Source organism: Urocitellus parryii, chromosome 1 (assembly GCF_045843805.1).
Source record: "Urocitellus parryii isolate mUroPar1 chromosome 1, mUroPar1.hap1, whole genome shotgun sequence".
NCBI lineage: Eukaryota > Metazoa > Chordata > Mammalia > Rodentia > Sciuridae > Urocitellus > Urocitellus parryii.
The window spans coordinates 223,904,139-223,920,094 of NC_135531.1; the positions used below are offsets into that span (position 1 = coordinate 223,904,139).

General features: G+C 39.2%; 1 pseudogene; it reads right to left on the bottom strand.

Annotated features, from left to right (window-relative positions):
• Positions 1–7,823: 7,823 nt before the first annotated feature.
• Positions 7,824–8,312, bottom strand: LOC144254904 (ADP-ribosylation factor-like protein 2-binding protein pseudogene; annotated as a pseudogene).
• Positions 8,313–15,956: the final 7,644 nt, after the last annotated feature.

The window sequence follows — 15,956 nt, forward strand, 5'->3', positions numbered from 1 at the left end:
TGTGACAGTTTCCCTTTAAAGTTATGATGGGAATCAAGAACAATGCTGTATGGATCCCTCCCTGGGTAGCATGGGAAAAAGCTTGAATAGTAAATTTTTAATAGCAAAAAATTCAGTCTAAACCGGGCAAGGTGGCATACACCTATAATCCCAGCGGCTCAGGAGGATCACGAGTTCAAAGCCTAAATAATGGTGAGGTGCTAAGCAACTCAGTGAGCCCCTGTCTCTAAATAAAACACAAAACAGGGCTTGGCATGTGGCTCAGTGATTGAGTGCTCCTGAGTTTAATCCCCAGTACCAAAAAAAAAAAAAAAAAATTTAGTCTAAATAGAAAGCAACACTATTAACTTGCAGCATCTGAGAGCTAATATTCCCACTGGAAGTTGTGTGGTTTAACACATTTTAACTATCCTAAAAGCCATGGACATTGCTGAAGGATTTGAAGGATTAAAATCTAGTGTTTTTAAAGCAGTTTTTAATATACTTATGTGCTTAAAAAATCATAAAGAAAAGCTAACAATAAACATTCTGATCTCCAACCTCTTTCCCATCCCCAGAGGCAACTATAACATTTTATTCTGCTAGTGGTTTTCTTCTTATCTCATATATGTGAGGTACACATGTATACACGCCTATGCACGCACATCCTATCTCTGTTTCTTGACTTATCAAGTTTGCACATTATAGTGGACCCATCTGAACTGCTTGTTTAGATTCCCTCAGGCTTGCCTGTGTCCCTGCCTATCAACTTGCCAATCCCAGTGGGGATCAGATGCACCAAGTCTGAGAATATGGTCCCACTGGAGGAGTCTTCAGGCCCCATGTCCAGATCCAACTTCCCCCATGGTTACCAAAGGGGCTAGGGGACATGACCTGGATGCTTGAGGGAGCCAGCTCCCCAGTGTCACATTTTGACACTGGAAGATAAAGTCAAGGGGAGCTTGTGGATACATTTTCTTTTGCCCTCTGATTGAGGAAGCAACAGCCAGAGACCATTGCCTTCAAACAGGTATGTGGGACAATGGAAAGTATTATGAGAATAAGGCAAAACGGGAGAACAGGAAGAGTCTGATGATCTGGGGCACGCACGATACTGCCACTCAGCCTGTCCAGAGAGGTCCCTTATTTCTGAGAGTCACTTATGAGGAACCAGCTTGGCTTTTTCCTGGCTCTCTGAGACAATGGCCAGTCCAGTAACTCACCCCTTTGTATTTGCCTGCAGTCCTCTGCCTCTCTTCTTGAGAGTCTTGGTGAGCTGAAATTGCATTAGCACTCCAGCCTCACCTTGGGCTCTGTTCTTAGGAGACTCTCAGACAGACGTTGCCACTATTATTTATGGATTTCCAGATACCACATATAATATCACTCTCATTTACCCCCATCTTCCCCCCATGTTCCTCTAGTTGACTGGTAATTTCTAGTTCTATTAGTTATGCTTGGAACATTAATTTCATATTTATAGCCATTTCATTCTCATGTTACCAGAAATAGTATCCCTTGCCTCTGATATTTTTTTATTTATATATAACAGTGGAATGCATTACAATTCTTATTACACATATAGAGCACAATTTTTCATATCTCTGGTTGTATACATAGTATATTCATGCCAATTCGTGTCTTCATACATGTACTTTGGATAATAATGATCATCACATTCCACCATCATTAATTACCCTAGGTCTCCTCTCTTCCCCTCCCACCCCTCTGCCCTTATCTAGAGTTCGTCTATTCCTCCCATGCTCTCTCTCCCTATCCCACTATGAATCACCTCCTTACATCAAAGAAAACATTCTGCATTTGGTTTTTTGGGATTTTGCCTCTGATATTTTGCAGGAAGAAGATACTGGTGTCCCTTCCCTCTTTCCTTCTCTCCTCCTTTCATCCCAAACCTCTGTCATCATAAGTCAATGTCACGTGCAATTCTCTTCTGTGATCATAATTGTCTTTCATTATTTTCCTGAGTATTGATTCTAAATTTGAAAATTAATAAATAGCATCTTTACTATGATGACCATTCATTGAACAATAGACATTTACTACGAGTTTGCTGTGTTTGGGGTGCTGTCCTCCAAACTTAGAGGTAAAACAGGGACAAGAAAAAACTCCCACCCCCATGGAGCTTTCATTTCAGTAGGGAGACAAACATTAAGAAGACAAAGATGTAAAATATGAAGCATGCTAGACAATGGGAAGTACTAAGAGGAAACTAAAGCAAAGACTGAGAATAGGAAGACCCAGGCCAAGGGGCTGACATTTCGTGTAAGCTGAGCAGGGAAAGCTTTACTGGATATATTTTAAAGGTAGAACCAAAATGAATAGTTGGATGTGGGAGAAAAAGTGAGGTGCAGAATATCTACAAGTGTTTGTTTTTAATAGTGTTGGGGGTTGAACCCAGGGCCTTGTGTGTTCCAAAAGATTTTTGACCCCAACAACTGGAAGAATGGAGTTAATCACCCAACAAAATGGAAAAGACTATGGGAAGAACAGTGTTTCTGGGAAAAATCCAGGAACATCAGTCAAAAATAAAGAAAGGATGATCAGCAAAGGGAGGAAAATAGGGGGGGGGGAGAAAGAGATGGAAAGAGGGGAAAATGGGACTGAAATGGAGTTAATGAAATTCCATGCATATATGATTTTGTCAAAATGAACACAATTATTATAACTATAATGATCTTTAAAAAAAAAACCCAACTAAGTTTCTAGCCATCTTGAGTTGCTGTTTTAGTTATCTATTATTACATATCACTGGAAAACTTAGCATCTCAAAACATCAATGCTTAATTATCATCCCTCATGCTTTCTGTTGGTGAGGAATTGGGATAGGATTCAGCTGAGCAGGTGTCCCTTAATAGTGTATCACTGAAACAACCCCAGTTGAGTACTAAAAGTCTTGTGTCCCAGAAAATCTTCCCAAGAACATGGAAAATTCTAGGTTTGGGTGATGCTGTGGAAGATGGAAGAGAAAGTACAAAACCCATACAGTTACTCCCTCCCATTATAGGGCTGAAAGCAGTGCTATTTTTTTATTATTTGTTTTAGTTATACATGACAGTAGATATATCATACGTAGATGGGATATAATTTCTCATTTTTCTGAGTGTACATGTTGCAGAATCAATCATATTGGTCATGTAGTCATATATGTGTGTGTGTGTGTGTGTTTAATGTCTGTTTCATTCTACTGTCTTTCCTATCCCCACATCCCCTCCCCTCCCCTCCCATCACTTCCCTCTACCTATTCTAAGGTAATGCTATTCTTCCCTAGTATCCCCACCTTATTGTGAATTAGCATCCGCATATTAGAGAAAACATTCGGCCTTTGGTTTTTCTGGGATTGGCTTATTTTGCTTAGTGTGATATCCTCCAACTCCAGCCATTGACTGGCAAATGCCATAATTTTAGTCTTCTTTAAAGCTGAGTAATATTCCATTGAGTATATATACCTCATTTTCTTAATCCATTCATCTATTGAGGGACACCTAGTGTTATTTTTAATGTCCAGTTGATACAACATAGACTATCTGCCTTTGGTGGTCACTGTTGCCAATATAACCCTTGACCATTGATATTGGCAACTGAGGCTTGTGTTTAAAGTCATGGATCACCTATGTGGCATCATTTCAAGCGATGTATGCAACTTGAGTTACAACCCTGGATATCCAGTCTGTGTTTGACTGGATTTATGAATTAACTCTTTTGCATTGTACTACAATTTCAGTGACCACCCTCGAGAATCAAGGAAGATTCCCTCCCGGAATTTGTTCAGATGTCAAGACTGATGACATTGCACACACCAAGAGATAAAAGAAAGTTTGGTTACTCACATATCTAAGGTCTCTGGAGAGAACAGGACAGGGCTGGCAGGAGCTCCGAAACAGCTTGAGAGAACAGGGGATGGAGACCAGTTTGGTGTTTTTATGGTGCTTACGGGTGAGGTCGGGGTGAGAGTTCCCCCTTGTGGAGAGGAGCTCAGGTGATGGGACTCTCTCACCAAACAAGAGTGCACCCATGGGGTGAGGAGGAGAGGGATGAGGAGAGGGGTGAGGCTTGCTGCTGTCAGTAGTCAAACATCAAAAAATGGAGTCAGATTCCTCGCTATAGAGCTACTGCTAGTTTAATTTTTAAATCGCTAATATTGTGACAATGTTTTCTGAAAGTTCATATCATGACAAAAAAGAACAACTGCAAAATCACCAGAATGACCCAGATATCACTGGTAAGGTGGACTGAATGACTGTTCCCCTAATGGAAAGAGGAGGACATGAGCAACTGAATTAGGAAGGTAAATAACCAAAAGAGCCTGCTCTACCATGTGCAGAACACAATTTGGGATTGGCCATGGTGAAGGAGATGGTGAAGAGACATATGGAGAATGGATCTCACAAGTCTGGGATTAGACAGTGAAGTACTTTTAATTCAATCAAGTTTGTTTTGTCTCCCAAAGATACAATTTCAGTTGAAAATAGCTTGGGCTATAAATTAGCTTGGGCATACCCTATGAATAAATACAGTTTTTTTCTCTACCACTGAGCTACATCCTCAGCCTTTTTGTTTTGAGGCCTGACCTAGAACTTGCAATCCTCCTGCCTCAGCCTCCCAAGCAGCTGAGATAACGGATGCCTGGCCTGAATGAACACATCGTTTTTTTCACTCTAATGATGGCTCTGTGGAACTCAGTAAAGTTGCACTTCCTGATTCACATGTTGGAATTCAAATACCCTCTGGGCAAACAAAAGGGAGAACTTTGGTAACAGATATGTTGGCTCCTGTGTTAGGTTACCATAACCAAATACTACCAACCTGGTTCTTAACACAGCAGAAATCTCTACTCTCACAGTTCTGAAAGCAGAAGTCTGAAATCAAAGTGTCAGCATTCTCCTTTTGTGGTTCCAGGGAAGAACTTGTTCTATGCCTCTTCTCCTAGCTTCTGAAGGCTCTGGTACTTTGCATGATGTAGATGCCTCACTCCACTATCTGCCTCCATCTGCAGATGGCCATCTTTCCTCATGGGTATATCTGTCTTTGTCCAAATTTCCCTCTTCTCAGAAGGACACCAAACACATCGAATTTAGGGTCCACCCTAACCCAGCATGATCTCAGCTTGATTACACCTGCAATGATCTATTTCTGAATAAGGTTATATTCACAGGTTCCCAGTGAAGGTAATGGAGGTGGGGGATGCTCTTCAACCCAATAGAGTCATTATAATGCAGAATTCATGCTATCAAATCTTACTCATAATCGTGCTTTCTCAATTAAATCAAATAATGCATTGAATTATAGCACTAAAACAATGTTCCCCTACTCTCAGATACTTAATTTTTAAAATAGAACTTCAAATAACTTTCTTGATTTCTGTGACAATTTTAGTGAAATTGCAGAAAACAAAACATTGTTGATATTTTATTCAAATAAGAAATAGATTTTGATGTATATTTGGTAGAGTACAAATGTAAATCTAGGAAATCCTATTCAGTCTATAAACTTCTTTGAAATAAACTTGATAATAACAGAGCTCCAAATCAAAGTGAATTTGCATCTCACTGTGTTCAGTTTTACCACTATATAAGACAGATGTCCTAAAGACTGCAGGCAATGCAGGGAAGTAGTATTAGAAAAGGAGACAGAAAGAATGAAAATAACTTACCACATCGTAGGACAGAAGGAAACATGTTATTTTTATTTTTTTATTAAATATAGGTAATATTGAACCCAGATTTAAAGATAGGTAGTTAATGTAGTAATGTAAATCGGGTCTAAAATGAATGCGATAAAGAAAATGGAGATATTATTGAGAATGGAGTCCAGGAAACCAGAAGAGCACCTGGGGAAATTGAAATGTGAATGTCCCCCCAAGACGTTCCCCAATGTCCCCAAAAACTGTTAATGAAGTAGCTCCCAGCAAACACGGAGGTGCTAATCAAACCACCCCAGGCCCTTCCTGCCCGGATTACTCCTCCCTGCCCCATCAGTCCACCTATCTCCCACCTTTTGGCCCTCCCACCTGCATTCTATCACTGCAGGAGAGAGGAAAACAAAGGACAGGAATGTGGGAGGACTAAAAGAAGACCTTAGATATAAATAAGGGAAGACCTCCCCCTTCCATGGAGTCCGCCTTTTGATCCCCTTCTTCCTTTGGGAGGATCTTTTCTGCTCTCCTTTAATAAAGCCTTCCACTTTCCACTCTAAATTTGCCTGGCGAGCTTCTCTGGTGTTCTACTTCAGCATTTGGGAAAGCAAGGACTCATCACTGGTAAACAGCGGTAACAATGTCTGCTTAATTAGTTATTTATATCCTCGTTTTAAAATACATTTGTTTACATATCTTAAAGGTACATAATAATAAGATCTAAAATTTTAAATATCAAAAAAAAGAGCTAAAATAAATTTGTTATATATCAAAGGACAAAAAAATATTATTGTTTAATTAGTGCTATTAACAACTTCTTTTTTTTTTTTTTTGTTTAGAATGATGGTTCTTGCAAAACACCTCAAATTTTACTCATGGTACAAAAAGTAATAAATGACACATTAGTACAGAAAAACACACAGCTTATAGCTCATCCTTTAAAACCAGAAGATAAGTGAAAAGTCAGCACAGATTCTTATTTTCACTATAAAAAGTAAAATAAAAAAAGTACACAGGGGAATTGAACTGTTTTTTCCTTCTTTCCAGGGATGTGACACACATAAGTTTTCTGGTCGGTACTAAACAAAACAATGTAGTAAACCAAAGCTGACACACGACCAGTAAAGCCGTCCACTGCCTCCTCCTCATGCTGAGCTAGACCAGTGAACACCATCTTGGCAGGAGATTGTGACAGGAAGAAGAAATCGCAGAGTCTTTACCTACCCTAATAAAAAAACCAAACAACTGGCTTACACAGAAAAGGTTTTAAGCCAACATGCACAGCACACCTGACATGCCATGATGCAGGGTCGCTTCAGCCTGTTCCAGCACACAGCAGACATTCTCTGGTGCTGCTGAAACAGGTGCAGCAACATGAAAAGCATTTTTATCTTTACAGCACTAATGACTAAAAAGCACATAGCATATAATACTTTGATCTTTAGGTGGATAATCATGGAAGTTCCAAGATCATATCCACTAAGTTTGCCTGAGTATTCATCTATAAAAATATTTTTCAAAAATAATGCTTGAAAGAGACTTCTAGAAACAGTGGGATTATATCAGGACCAACAGAAGACAGTGTTACAAGGACCAGGTATGTTAAGACTGGGAGTTGACTTTCACACGAAGCTTTTAGGTAAAGGACATCTCTCTTGGTAGACCCCACAGCCAGCACAAGCTGTGATCAGAGGAGACACAGAAATCGCAGGACAGGCAGCTGGCTCCAGTAGCTCCCTAAATAAATACTCCCAAACAAAAACCCCATTGAGGGTGAAGGACTGAAACTATGTCCCATGTAAAAAAGAGCAGTGAGTGCACAAAGGACTCATGCAAAGCCTGCTGGGAAGAGGAGGGTTCATGGTTGTGGTTATGCACACCAATATGTACCAGGGAAGGGCTCCCAGGTGGAATGGCTGACCTGGGCCTGATCAGAGGGGCCTGACCCAAGCACCTGAGAGGTGACTAGGTGGGGAGGGGAAGAACACTAATACAAAACGGCTTGTCAGGAGAAGTGGGTCCAAAGGTCCGGTCATGTTGTTTCTGACCTGTCAATACTTAACACAAACCAAGGGCTGCAGAACAGAGTCTTTCTGAGATGGACTCTTCTGTCGTCATTAGCTGTAGTCTCTCTGAGTCTGTCAGACTGGTGACATCCAGAATGTTCCTGTTCATTGCCTGGAGATGGGATCTAGTGCCTCAGATTGTTCTGGGACGCTGGCATAGAGGATGATTTGCACAATGAAGTCACCACTAAGCCACTGCTTAAGTCCAGACCCCGGCCTTCCTTTTCTGCTCTGTAGTCCAGAAACATTTCTTTAAAAGCCAGAAAATCCGTAAATGTGAGCAGCATGTCAAATATGTCACCAGCCACTTCATCTTTATGGTGCTGTAATGTAGTTGTGAAAGCTGCCATGTTAAATCCAGGAATCCGCTCCAGCAGCTGTTCTTCAATATATTTTTCCACCAGAGAAATATATTCGTTAAAAATGGGTGTATAGATGAGTTTATTCTCTTCTGTATCTTCAAACTCCTGGTAGTACTTGTCCATGAAGTTTCTCTGTAATAACTGGAACTCGTCATCCATGATAATGTCCTCTAGATATCCAACCACAGCATCAAATTCTGCATCGGATGCAGAGAAGGACAGCGCGAAGCTCTCTTCCTCTAGGGCGTCCATGGCCGAGGAGCCGCATCCACCTGCGCGGGCGAGCGGGCCTGTCGGCCTCCTATCCCGCCCGCGCCCGGGCCCAGCCTGCGTCCTGCTCCGCAGAGCCCACACCCGCATCGAGGGCACGGCGGCCCGCCATCCGGGAGGAGGCCTCGCCGCCCAGGCCGCAGGCAGCCCACGGCCCAGACCGCTCAGCGTGAGGCCCGGCCTCGGGCTCCTGGCTGCGGCCTCGCGCCAGCCGGGCCTCCTCGCCAGCCGGGCCTCCTCGCAGAGCGAGGCCGCTCGGCCGCCGCCGCCGACGCCCAACAATTTCTAATAGAATTATTAACTAATCCTATCATTGTTTATCAATATTGAAAGGGTAAAGTTTCTAAGCTGGAAAGCTTGAATGTAAAAGATTAGGTATTATTAAGTTCCTCTGTTACACCCAGATTCCTGAGATAGTTAAAACAACGCCCTACTGGCCGTTTAGCCTAGGGCCCTGTGCAGTTCCTCACAGGGCCCGGACCAATCAGTTTGAATGTGTAACCCGCTTACGAATGACCAATCACCCCCGCCCGATCTGTTCCCACCAATGAATGTGCCAATCACTTCTCAGAGTTGTTGTTCAATTTCCTCGAGCCTCATGATGATTTGTTCTGATGTATGCAAAGCCTCCCGCCCTCCCCAAAAAGTGTACTTAAGCTCTGCTTGACCTTTGCTCTGGGCTCTGGGCTGCTCTCCCTTCTTGAGTAAGCACGGAGCCCCATTGCGCTGGAATGGATCCCCAATAAATCCCCTTTTGCCAATTGCATGGAGTAAGTCTCTTGTGTGGTCTCTCCCTCCTACGCTCCGCCGGACCCCCCTTACATTATAATACAATATGCTGTTAAATAATAGTCTATTAGCCCACATAGTGCTATTATTTTTCGATAATTTAAATTATTTATTTAAGTGTATGTTTACATGAAAATGATTGCTGGTATCCTGCTTTGGAGAATGACTTAACTTAAATATTTGAATACAAATTAGAACTAATCCATTAATTTTATTATGCACCAAATCATAATTATATTTTTGTTTTAGAAAGTAGAAATGTACAGCCAGCTAAAAAACATTAGTTTGAAGGTAACAACCATTTCTTTATCAGGAGGTAGACAATATTAATATTTTCTAAGATGAGGATTGCCTGTAATTAAAATACGAATTTCATGGTATGATTTAATAAAATAAATACTAACTACATTATTTAGTAATATATACTCAATCTGAAAGAAATCACATAGCAGTTTTAACTGTAGCTTTCATTTATTGTATCTTTTAAAAACTAGAAGTCCCAGAAATCATTCCAGGTACACTGCACTTAACACTGATTTGCTGTTCAAAGACTTTTCCTTCCACCTAATGATATGGCCCCGAGGATGAGTATTAAAAATAGTTTAAGAGATTTGCTAGTATTTACATACATTTGAAAAACCATTTTTCCCACCAATATTCAATAGTTCATCAATCAATATTCTCACTGATCCTCTCTTTGCTCTTTTGGACTCTTCGGGAAGAAAGATGTATTCTTGAGAAAAGGCTGATGATGGAGACCAGGTCTTTCAGCAAAAATTATCATGAATTATCTATCATCCTGCCCTGTGATGTATCCAAATAGAAAATGTCCATGGAGTCACCCTATTTCCAATGCTGGCTTCACTTTAAGGAAAATACATGTAGAATGGAAAAGGGACAGGAAGTATAAAAGTCGAAGATGCCTTGATCTACAGAAAAAAAGGAGTTGCCTTTTGATTTAGCCAGGAGGTATATACCCTGGGGCCATCTGTGAGACTGGAGATGGCAAAGGTTGCCTCTCTTTTGTAGAGAAATTTTCCATGTGAATGCAATTGTAGAAAATTGTAGGAACAAGCCCACACAGATGTTGAGGATATGGTAACCAATTCCCTTAAACTATTTTCTTCTTGAAAAGCACCACAAATTGAAGACCACTGGAGTAGGAGAGTGACAGCAGAGGGACCAAGCTCTTGTAGTATGACAGCAGGGCGGTACAGAGGGACTCCTGGAGGTTAGCCACAGTGAATGTGAAGTGAAGCTGCCTGTGTTTCCCCAAGCCAGGCTGCTGCTTCAAGCATGAAGAAGCTAAGAGATCTGCACTGGACCAGGCTGTGGTCAAATGGTTTTGGGAATTTAAAGATGTATAATGGCTGACAGTGAAAAGTGCAGGGGCAGGGACTGTACAAGAAAGGAAATGTAATCACAGCATACTACTAGATTCTGCCATGATACACTTTTATATAAATATTTAACTGCTAATACTCTCTAGAGCTGGTATGTCATAATTATCGACAAGTTCCTTACCCATGAGAAAGGAAAGGAAGGTACATGCTAGGGAATGACTAAGATGATCAGATGATCAAGCACAGCATAAGCCAAGTCAGAAGGACTGTGAGGACCTGTGGGAAGGGAAGAGGGCTCAATGAAAAGGTGAGGCATCAATGGATTCAGTCTGATAGTATCAAACAATTGTTAAATATGAGGTCCCTTAGGGAGTGTCTTCATCCTGTTGTTACATTAACTTAATATTGAATTCTCAGACCTTTGGAAGAATTCCTCACTGTTTTCTAGTATTAAACATTGCTGATAAGAAGCCTGACTTTAGCCTTATTCTTTTGTAGGTGATTAAAAAAAAAAGACTAAACTCCAGGCATAGTGCTACATACCTGTACTAGCTACTCCCAGCTTCTCAGAAGGCTGAGGTAGGAAGATCACAAATTCAAGGCTAGTCTCCACAAGACCCTGTCTCGAAATAAAAATAACTGGGGGTGACTTGTTTTACTCAGCATGAGGTCCTTAATACACCCAGACGCGGGATTGCTGGATCATATGGTAGTACTATTTTTAATTTTTTGAAGAACCTCCCTATTGTTTTCCATAGCAGCTGCACCATTTTGCATTCCCACAATGTGTGATGGTTCCAGTTTCTTCACATCCTTACCAATACTTGCTGTTTTTAATTTTTTAAATAGCCTCTCTGACAGATGTAAGGTGATATCTCACTGGGGTTTTGATTTACAGTTCCCTGTTGACTATTATTAATGAGCTTTTTCTCATAGACCTGTTGGCCATTTGTATGTATTCAAATTTTTAATAAAATTCTTTAGCAGACACTATTTATAGTTTTTCAAGGACTATTTTCTTATCTTTAGATTGATTATAATTTGTTATGGCATGCTGCTAGTCTTTAATGGATGCAATATATTGCTTTCTTGTATCACTTTGAGGATGGTACCTAGCATTTTTACTTGTTTTCTTTCATTCCCTTAATTACCTGTGTTTCCCCAAGCCAGTCTGCTGCTTCAAGCAAGAAGAAGCTAGAGATCTGCACTGGACCAGGCTGTGGTCAAATGGTTTTGGGAATTTAAAGATGTGGTAATGGCTGACAATTTAATTTTTTATTAGTTTATTATGATTAGTTTATGATACGTTTTTGTCTTATCTCTAATATCTGGTAATCTTTGGTTGCTTGATCATATTTAAGAGTGAGGCAATATGAAATCTGCTTTCAGCTAAGATGGAGTAATGGGAAGGAACTTACCCTCTAACCTGAAAAAATTAAAAAAAAAAATTTTTTTTCTAATGAATCTTAGTTCTCAAGATATTGTGTATCTGGCAACAAAAGAAAATGATCCCTAAAAGGCCAGAAACAAAAGCTAAGTCCTATACTGTCATGTATAACTAATTAAAAATAAAAAATAAATAAAAACATTAAGTCCTATAATATTCCAGTTTTTGCCTGGAAAGAATTTTTAGGCCATAGCAGAGGGAGGAGGAAACTGGAAGCTCAGATGTCTATCACCAGGTTAATGGATAAATTGTGGTATATGTATCGGCGCAGAATGATACTTGGTAACAAAAGGAATGAACTATTGATACATGTAACAATATGAATAAATTCAAAATTATGGTACTAAGTAAAAGACGTCATACAAAGTAGATTACATAGTGTATGATTCAATTTATATAAAACTATAGAAAATTCAGACTTATCCTGATAGGCAGAAGGCAAGTCAGTGATTGCTCAGGGTGAGAGCAGGGACAGAAGGAAGTTAAATGAGGGAAGAGGTATGATTTTTTTTATCTTGATTGTAGTGATGGACATATTAAATATATGTCAATGGAAAAGTTCATAAATTATGAATATGTTAGATTTATAATTAACAGCATAAGAATTAGTCTTTACTGTGAGGGAATCCCTTTGTACCAGAGCTAAGAGGGCTACACTTGGCAGGTGGGATGGCATATGCCTACAATCCCAGCAACTCAGGAGGCTGAGGCAGGAGGGTTGCAATTCCAAGGCCAGCCTCAGCAACTTAATGAGACTCTGTCTCAAAATTAAAAAAAAAAATTAAAAATTGAAGACTGGAGAGTTATGCTCTGATATACCCATGCCCACACCAGCTACCCTACTTTTATTTCTTTTTTGTTTGTGTTTTTGCATTCTGGGTAGGCAAGAACCTGATTTTCTTTAGAAAGTACATTTAATATCTTTACATATACACCTTCTCCTCCTCCTCTTCTTTCTTTTCTTTTTCTCCTCCCCCGCTTCTTCATGTCCTTCTCATTCTTTCCCATCTTATCTCTAGATTTAGGAATCTGTGTTACCTCAAAAACTTAGGAGTCCTCCCTACACTACCTGCAGTGAAGAATAGTGGTGACAACACCAATTACCCTAGGAACCCCTTCATAACACCAGCGCGGTGGGGGCGGTGCTTAACAAAAGATTGGACCAAAGATAAAGATAGTTGAAGAGAGGGTCAGCCAGAGACAGTACTTCTATTAAGGTTAGCAAAAATTCTGTCTGTGAAGGAAGTGGTCATTTATTAGACACCTTCTTAAAAAGATGTAAATTGAAACAAGATCAAAGTGCCCTCTCTGCATGTCTGGAGGAAGCACTCAACTAAACCATGTTTATAAATTAAAACAAAAAATTGAAAATGATAACGTATTTTGAAGTTCTGAAGAAAAAAATAATCGTGATATGATGTCATGGAAATGGAAGGGTGATCTATGTTACAGGCTGAAAAGGGGGACATTGTACAGTGCAAACGTGTCAACATGGCAATGTGCTATGTCTGACATTACTCAGATAGGAGCCCAGAAGAAAAGGATTCCAGTTGATCCTATTGTGAACCCTTATGAAGTTCATCCTGCACTGGCAGTCAACTGCCTTCTCATTGTTTTCGAGTGATTATTTAAGCATAACCAACTTTTAAAAAAAAGTTGCTATTTTACATATATACTAGAATTTAAATTCATTCACGCTTCAAGAATCCAAAGACAATCATTTACATGTCTACATTAACAATGTTTTGGCTCCAGGCTCCCTCTACTGTCTCCAAAATAATAAACATTTTATGGCACCCTCTGGACTAGATTCAATTATTTATGAAAGTGAAAACAAACACAGTCTTCTGCAAGTAAAGGATATCCTCAATATGGTAATCAGGAAGTTCAATACTTGGAGAAAGGTGAAAAATATATACCAATTCATGAAGTATTTGTATAAATAGAGCCATATGAAGTTGCCATCATTTGCCCATTTCTTATCCATATATGACAATTTCATATAGGTTGACCTAATATAAAAAAAAAAAAACAATTGTCAAAGAATAGAGTTTGGTGGGGGATAAGAGAGTATGTGTTGTAGGGGTGGCCATTGCTTTTAATAAATCATCTCTATTATGAAATTTTATTCCTAAATGTACTAGTTAATTTACCTATCTCTTGACCAAAACTACACTAAGTTCAGTGCTTTATAGGATTAAACTTGGGTTTAAAAGAAAGAAATCTAGCCAGGTGCTGTGGTGCAAACTTATAACAAGTTAGAGGCCAGCCTCAGCAACTTAGTAAGACCCTATCTCAAAGTACAAAAGTAAAAAAAGAAGTTGGGATGTAGCTCAGTGATAAAGAGCTCCTGGATTCAATCCCCAGTATCAGGAGGGGGAGGGGAGGAGAAGGAGAAGAGGAAGGAAAGAAAGGGAGGGAGGTATCTGTCTTCAGTTTAATAAGTGTGAAGAGAAAAAAAATGCTTCACACAAAAAGATAAATGAAAGAAATGTAGAAAAGCCATATGTTTACAAGAGGCAAGCTGGAAATAAAATACTGTAGTTAACATTTTACTGTGAGTAGAGGAAGTAAGGCAATTTGCATAGACTTCAAACAATCTCACCCTATTGAGAAAACCAGCAAATCCTGAAAAGAATTAGAGGTAAAAGCCAAAGTTAATAGGCTTCAAATATTCTTGGTGTTTCACAGTAACTAACAAGAAAGCATCTTCTGGGTAAGTTCACAATTTGCACACAATCAATATTAATTTTGTAGTTGGTACTTTTCCAAAGAGTTAATATTTTACAGTTCAGAATTTTAGTTTGTTTGTCTTTGAAACACAAAGAATGCCTTTTGAAGTTATGTTTTCATAGTCCTAAGATTTCAAAGAGTGAAAAATGCCATCAAAGATTTATTTACAAAGATGTTTGTCAAAACCTTATTTTTATAGTTACTCTTCATCATTTAAGGCTTATGCCAAACCTTGTGCTGAGCAATATGTCTTTTTGATACAATAAATTATAGGACAAAAACTGGAAATTTCCAGTTGGGGACTGGTTGAATAAATTATGGATAAAGTGTGTTTTATATATTATGTAATATTATATGGCCATTAAAATGTTTTGAAGACTTAAAAGACATTGGGGAAATGTTCACGAGAGAATGTTAAGCAAAAAGGAATGCTAGTAATGTGTATGCCATCAAATACAAATGTTATTAAATAAAATATATATGTGCACAAAAAAGTTAAAAGGAAAAATTGAAGTAGTAACTGAAGTTATTACTGGGCAATGGTATTCTGGGTGGGTTTTACTTATTTATTTTTCATGTGCTTTTCTTTATGTTACATATTGTCTAATATGAGCATGTGTTAGGTTTTTGGGTTTCGGGGGGGTAGGTGTGGATTGCAGGTCTGGGGATTGAACCCAGAACCTTGTGCAGGCTAGACACTCTACCGCTGAGCTGTACACCCCCCAGCCCCTGCATTGGTTTTATAATCAGAAAAACATTAAGTGCTATTTAAACATTTTTATATCATGCTCTGCTTATATTCAAATCTATTTTTAAAAAATGAAACCATAGAGTTTAATAAAAGCCAGTTGTTTTGGGGTGATGTAATATTTGCCTAAGAGCATTTGGCTTTTTCCCTTCATATTATTAAAACAAATCCTCACTAGATAGACACTTTTTGGTAATTTATTCAGTGGTTTGAATGTACAGGTTGGAGCTAAACTATGCTTTACTTTTGAGTATTACACCAATAATTTCTGCACTAAAATTATAGAGATAGGTGAATTATCTCTGAAGTCATACAAATAAAGATGAAACGTAATGCCTTTTTATCAAAGTGAGGTAAAATAACCATGTGGATTTGAATAAGCACTGGGTCAGGCACTTTACCTAAATACAGCTACCCTGAAATAGGTACTTCTATTCACATTCACAATGTAGTAGAAGTAGTAATGCTACCTAAGAGTTATTGATCAGATGCCATGGGCCAGTCTCTGTGTCAACAGCTTTACTTTTTTTTTTTTTTTTTTTTTTAATCTCTGCTAAGAGTCTACA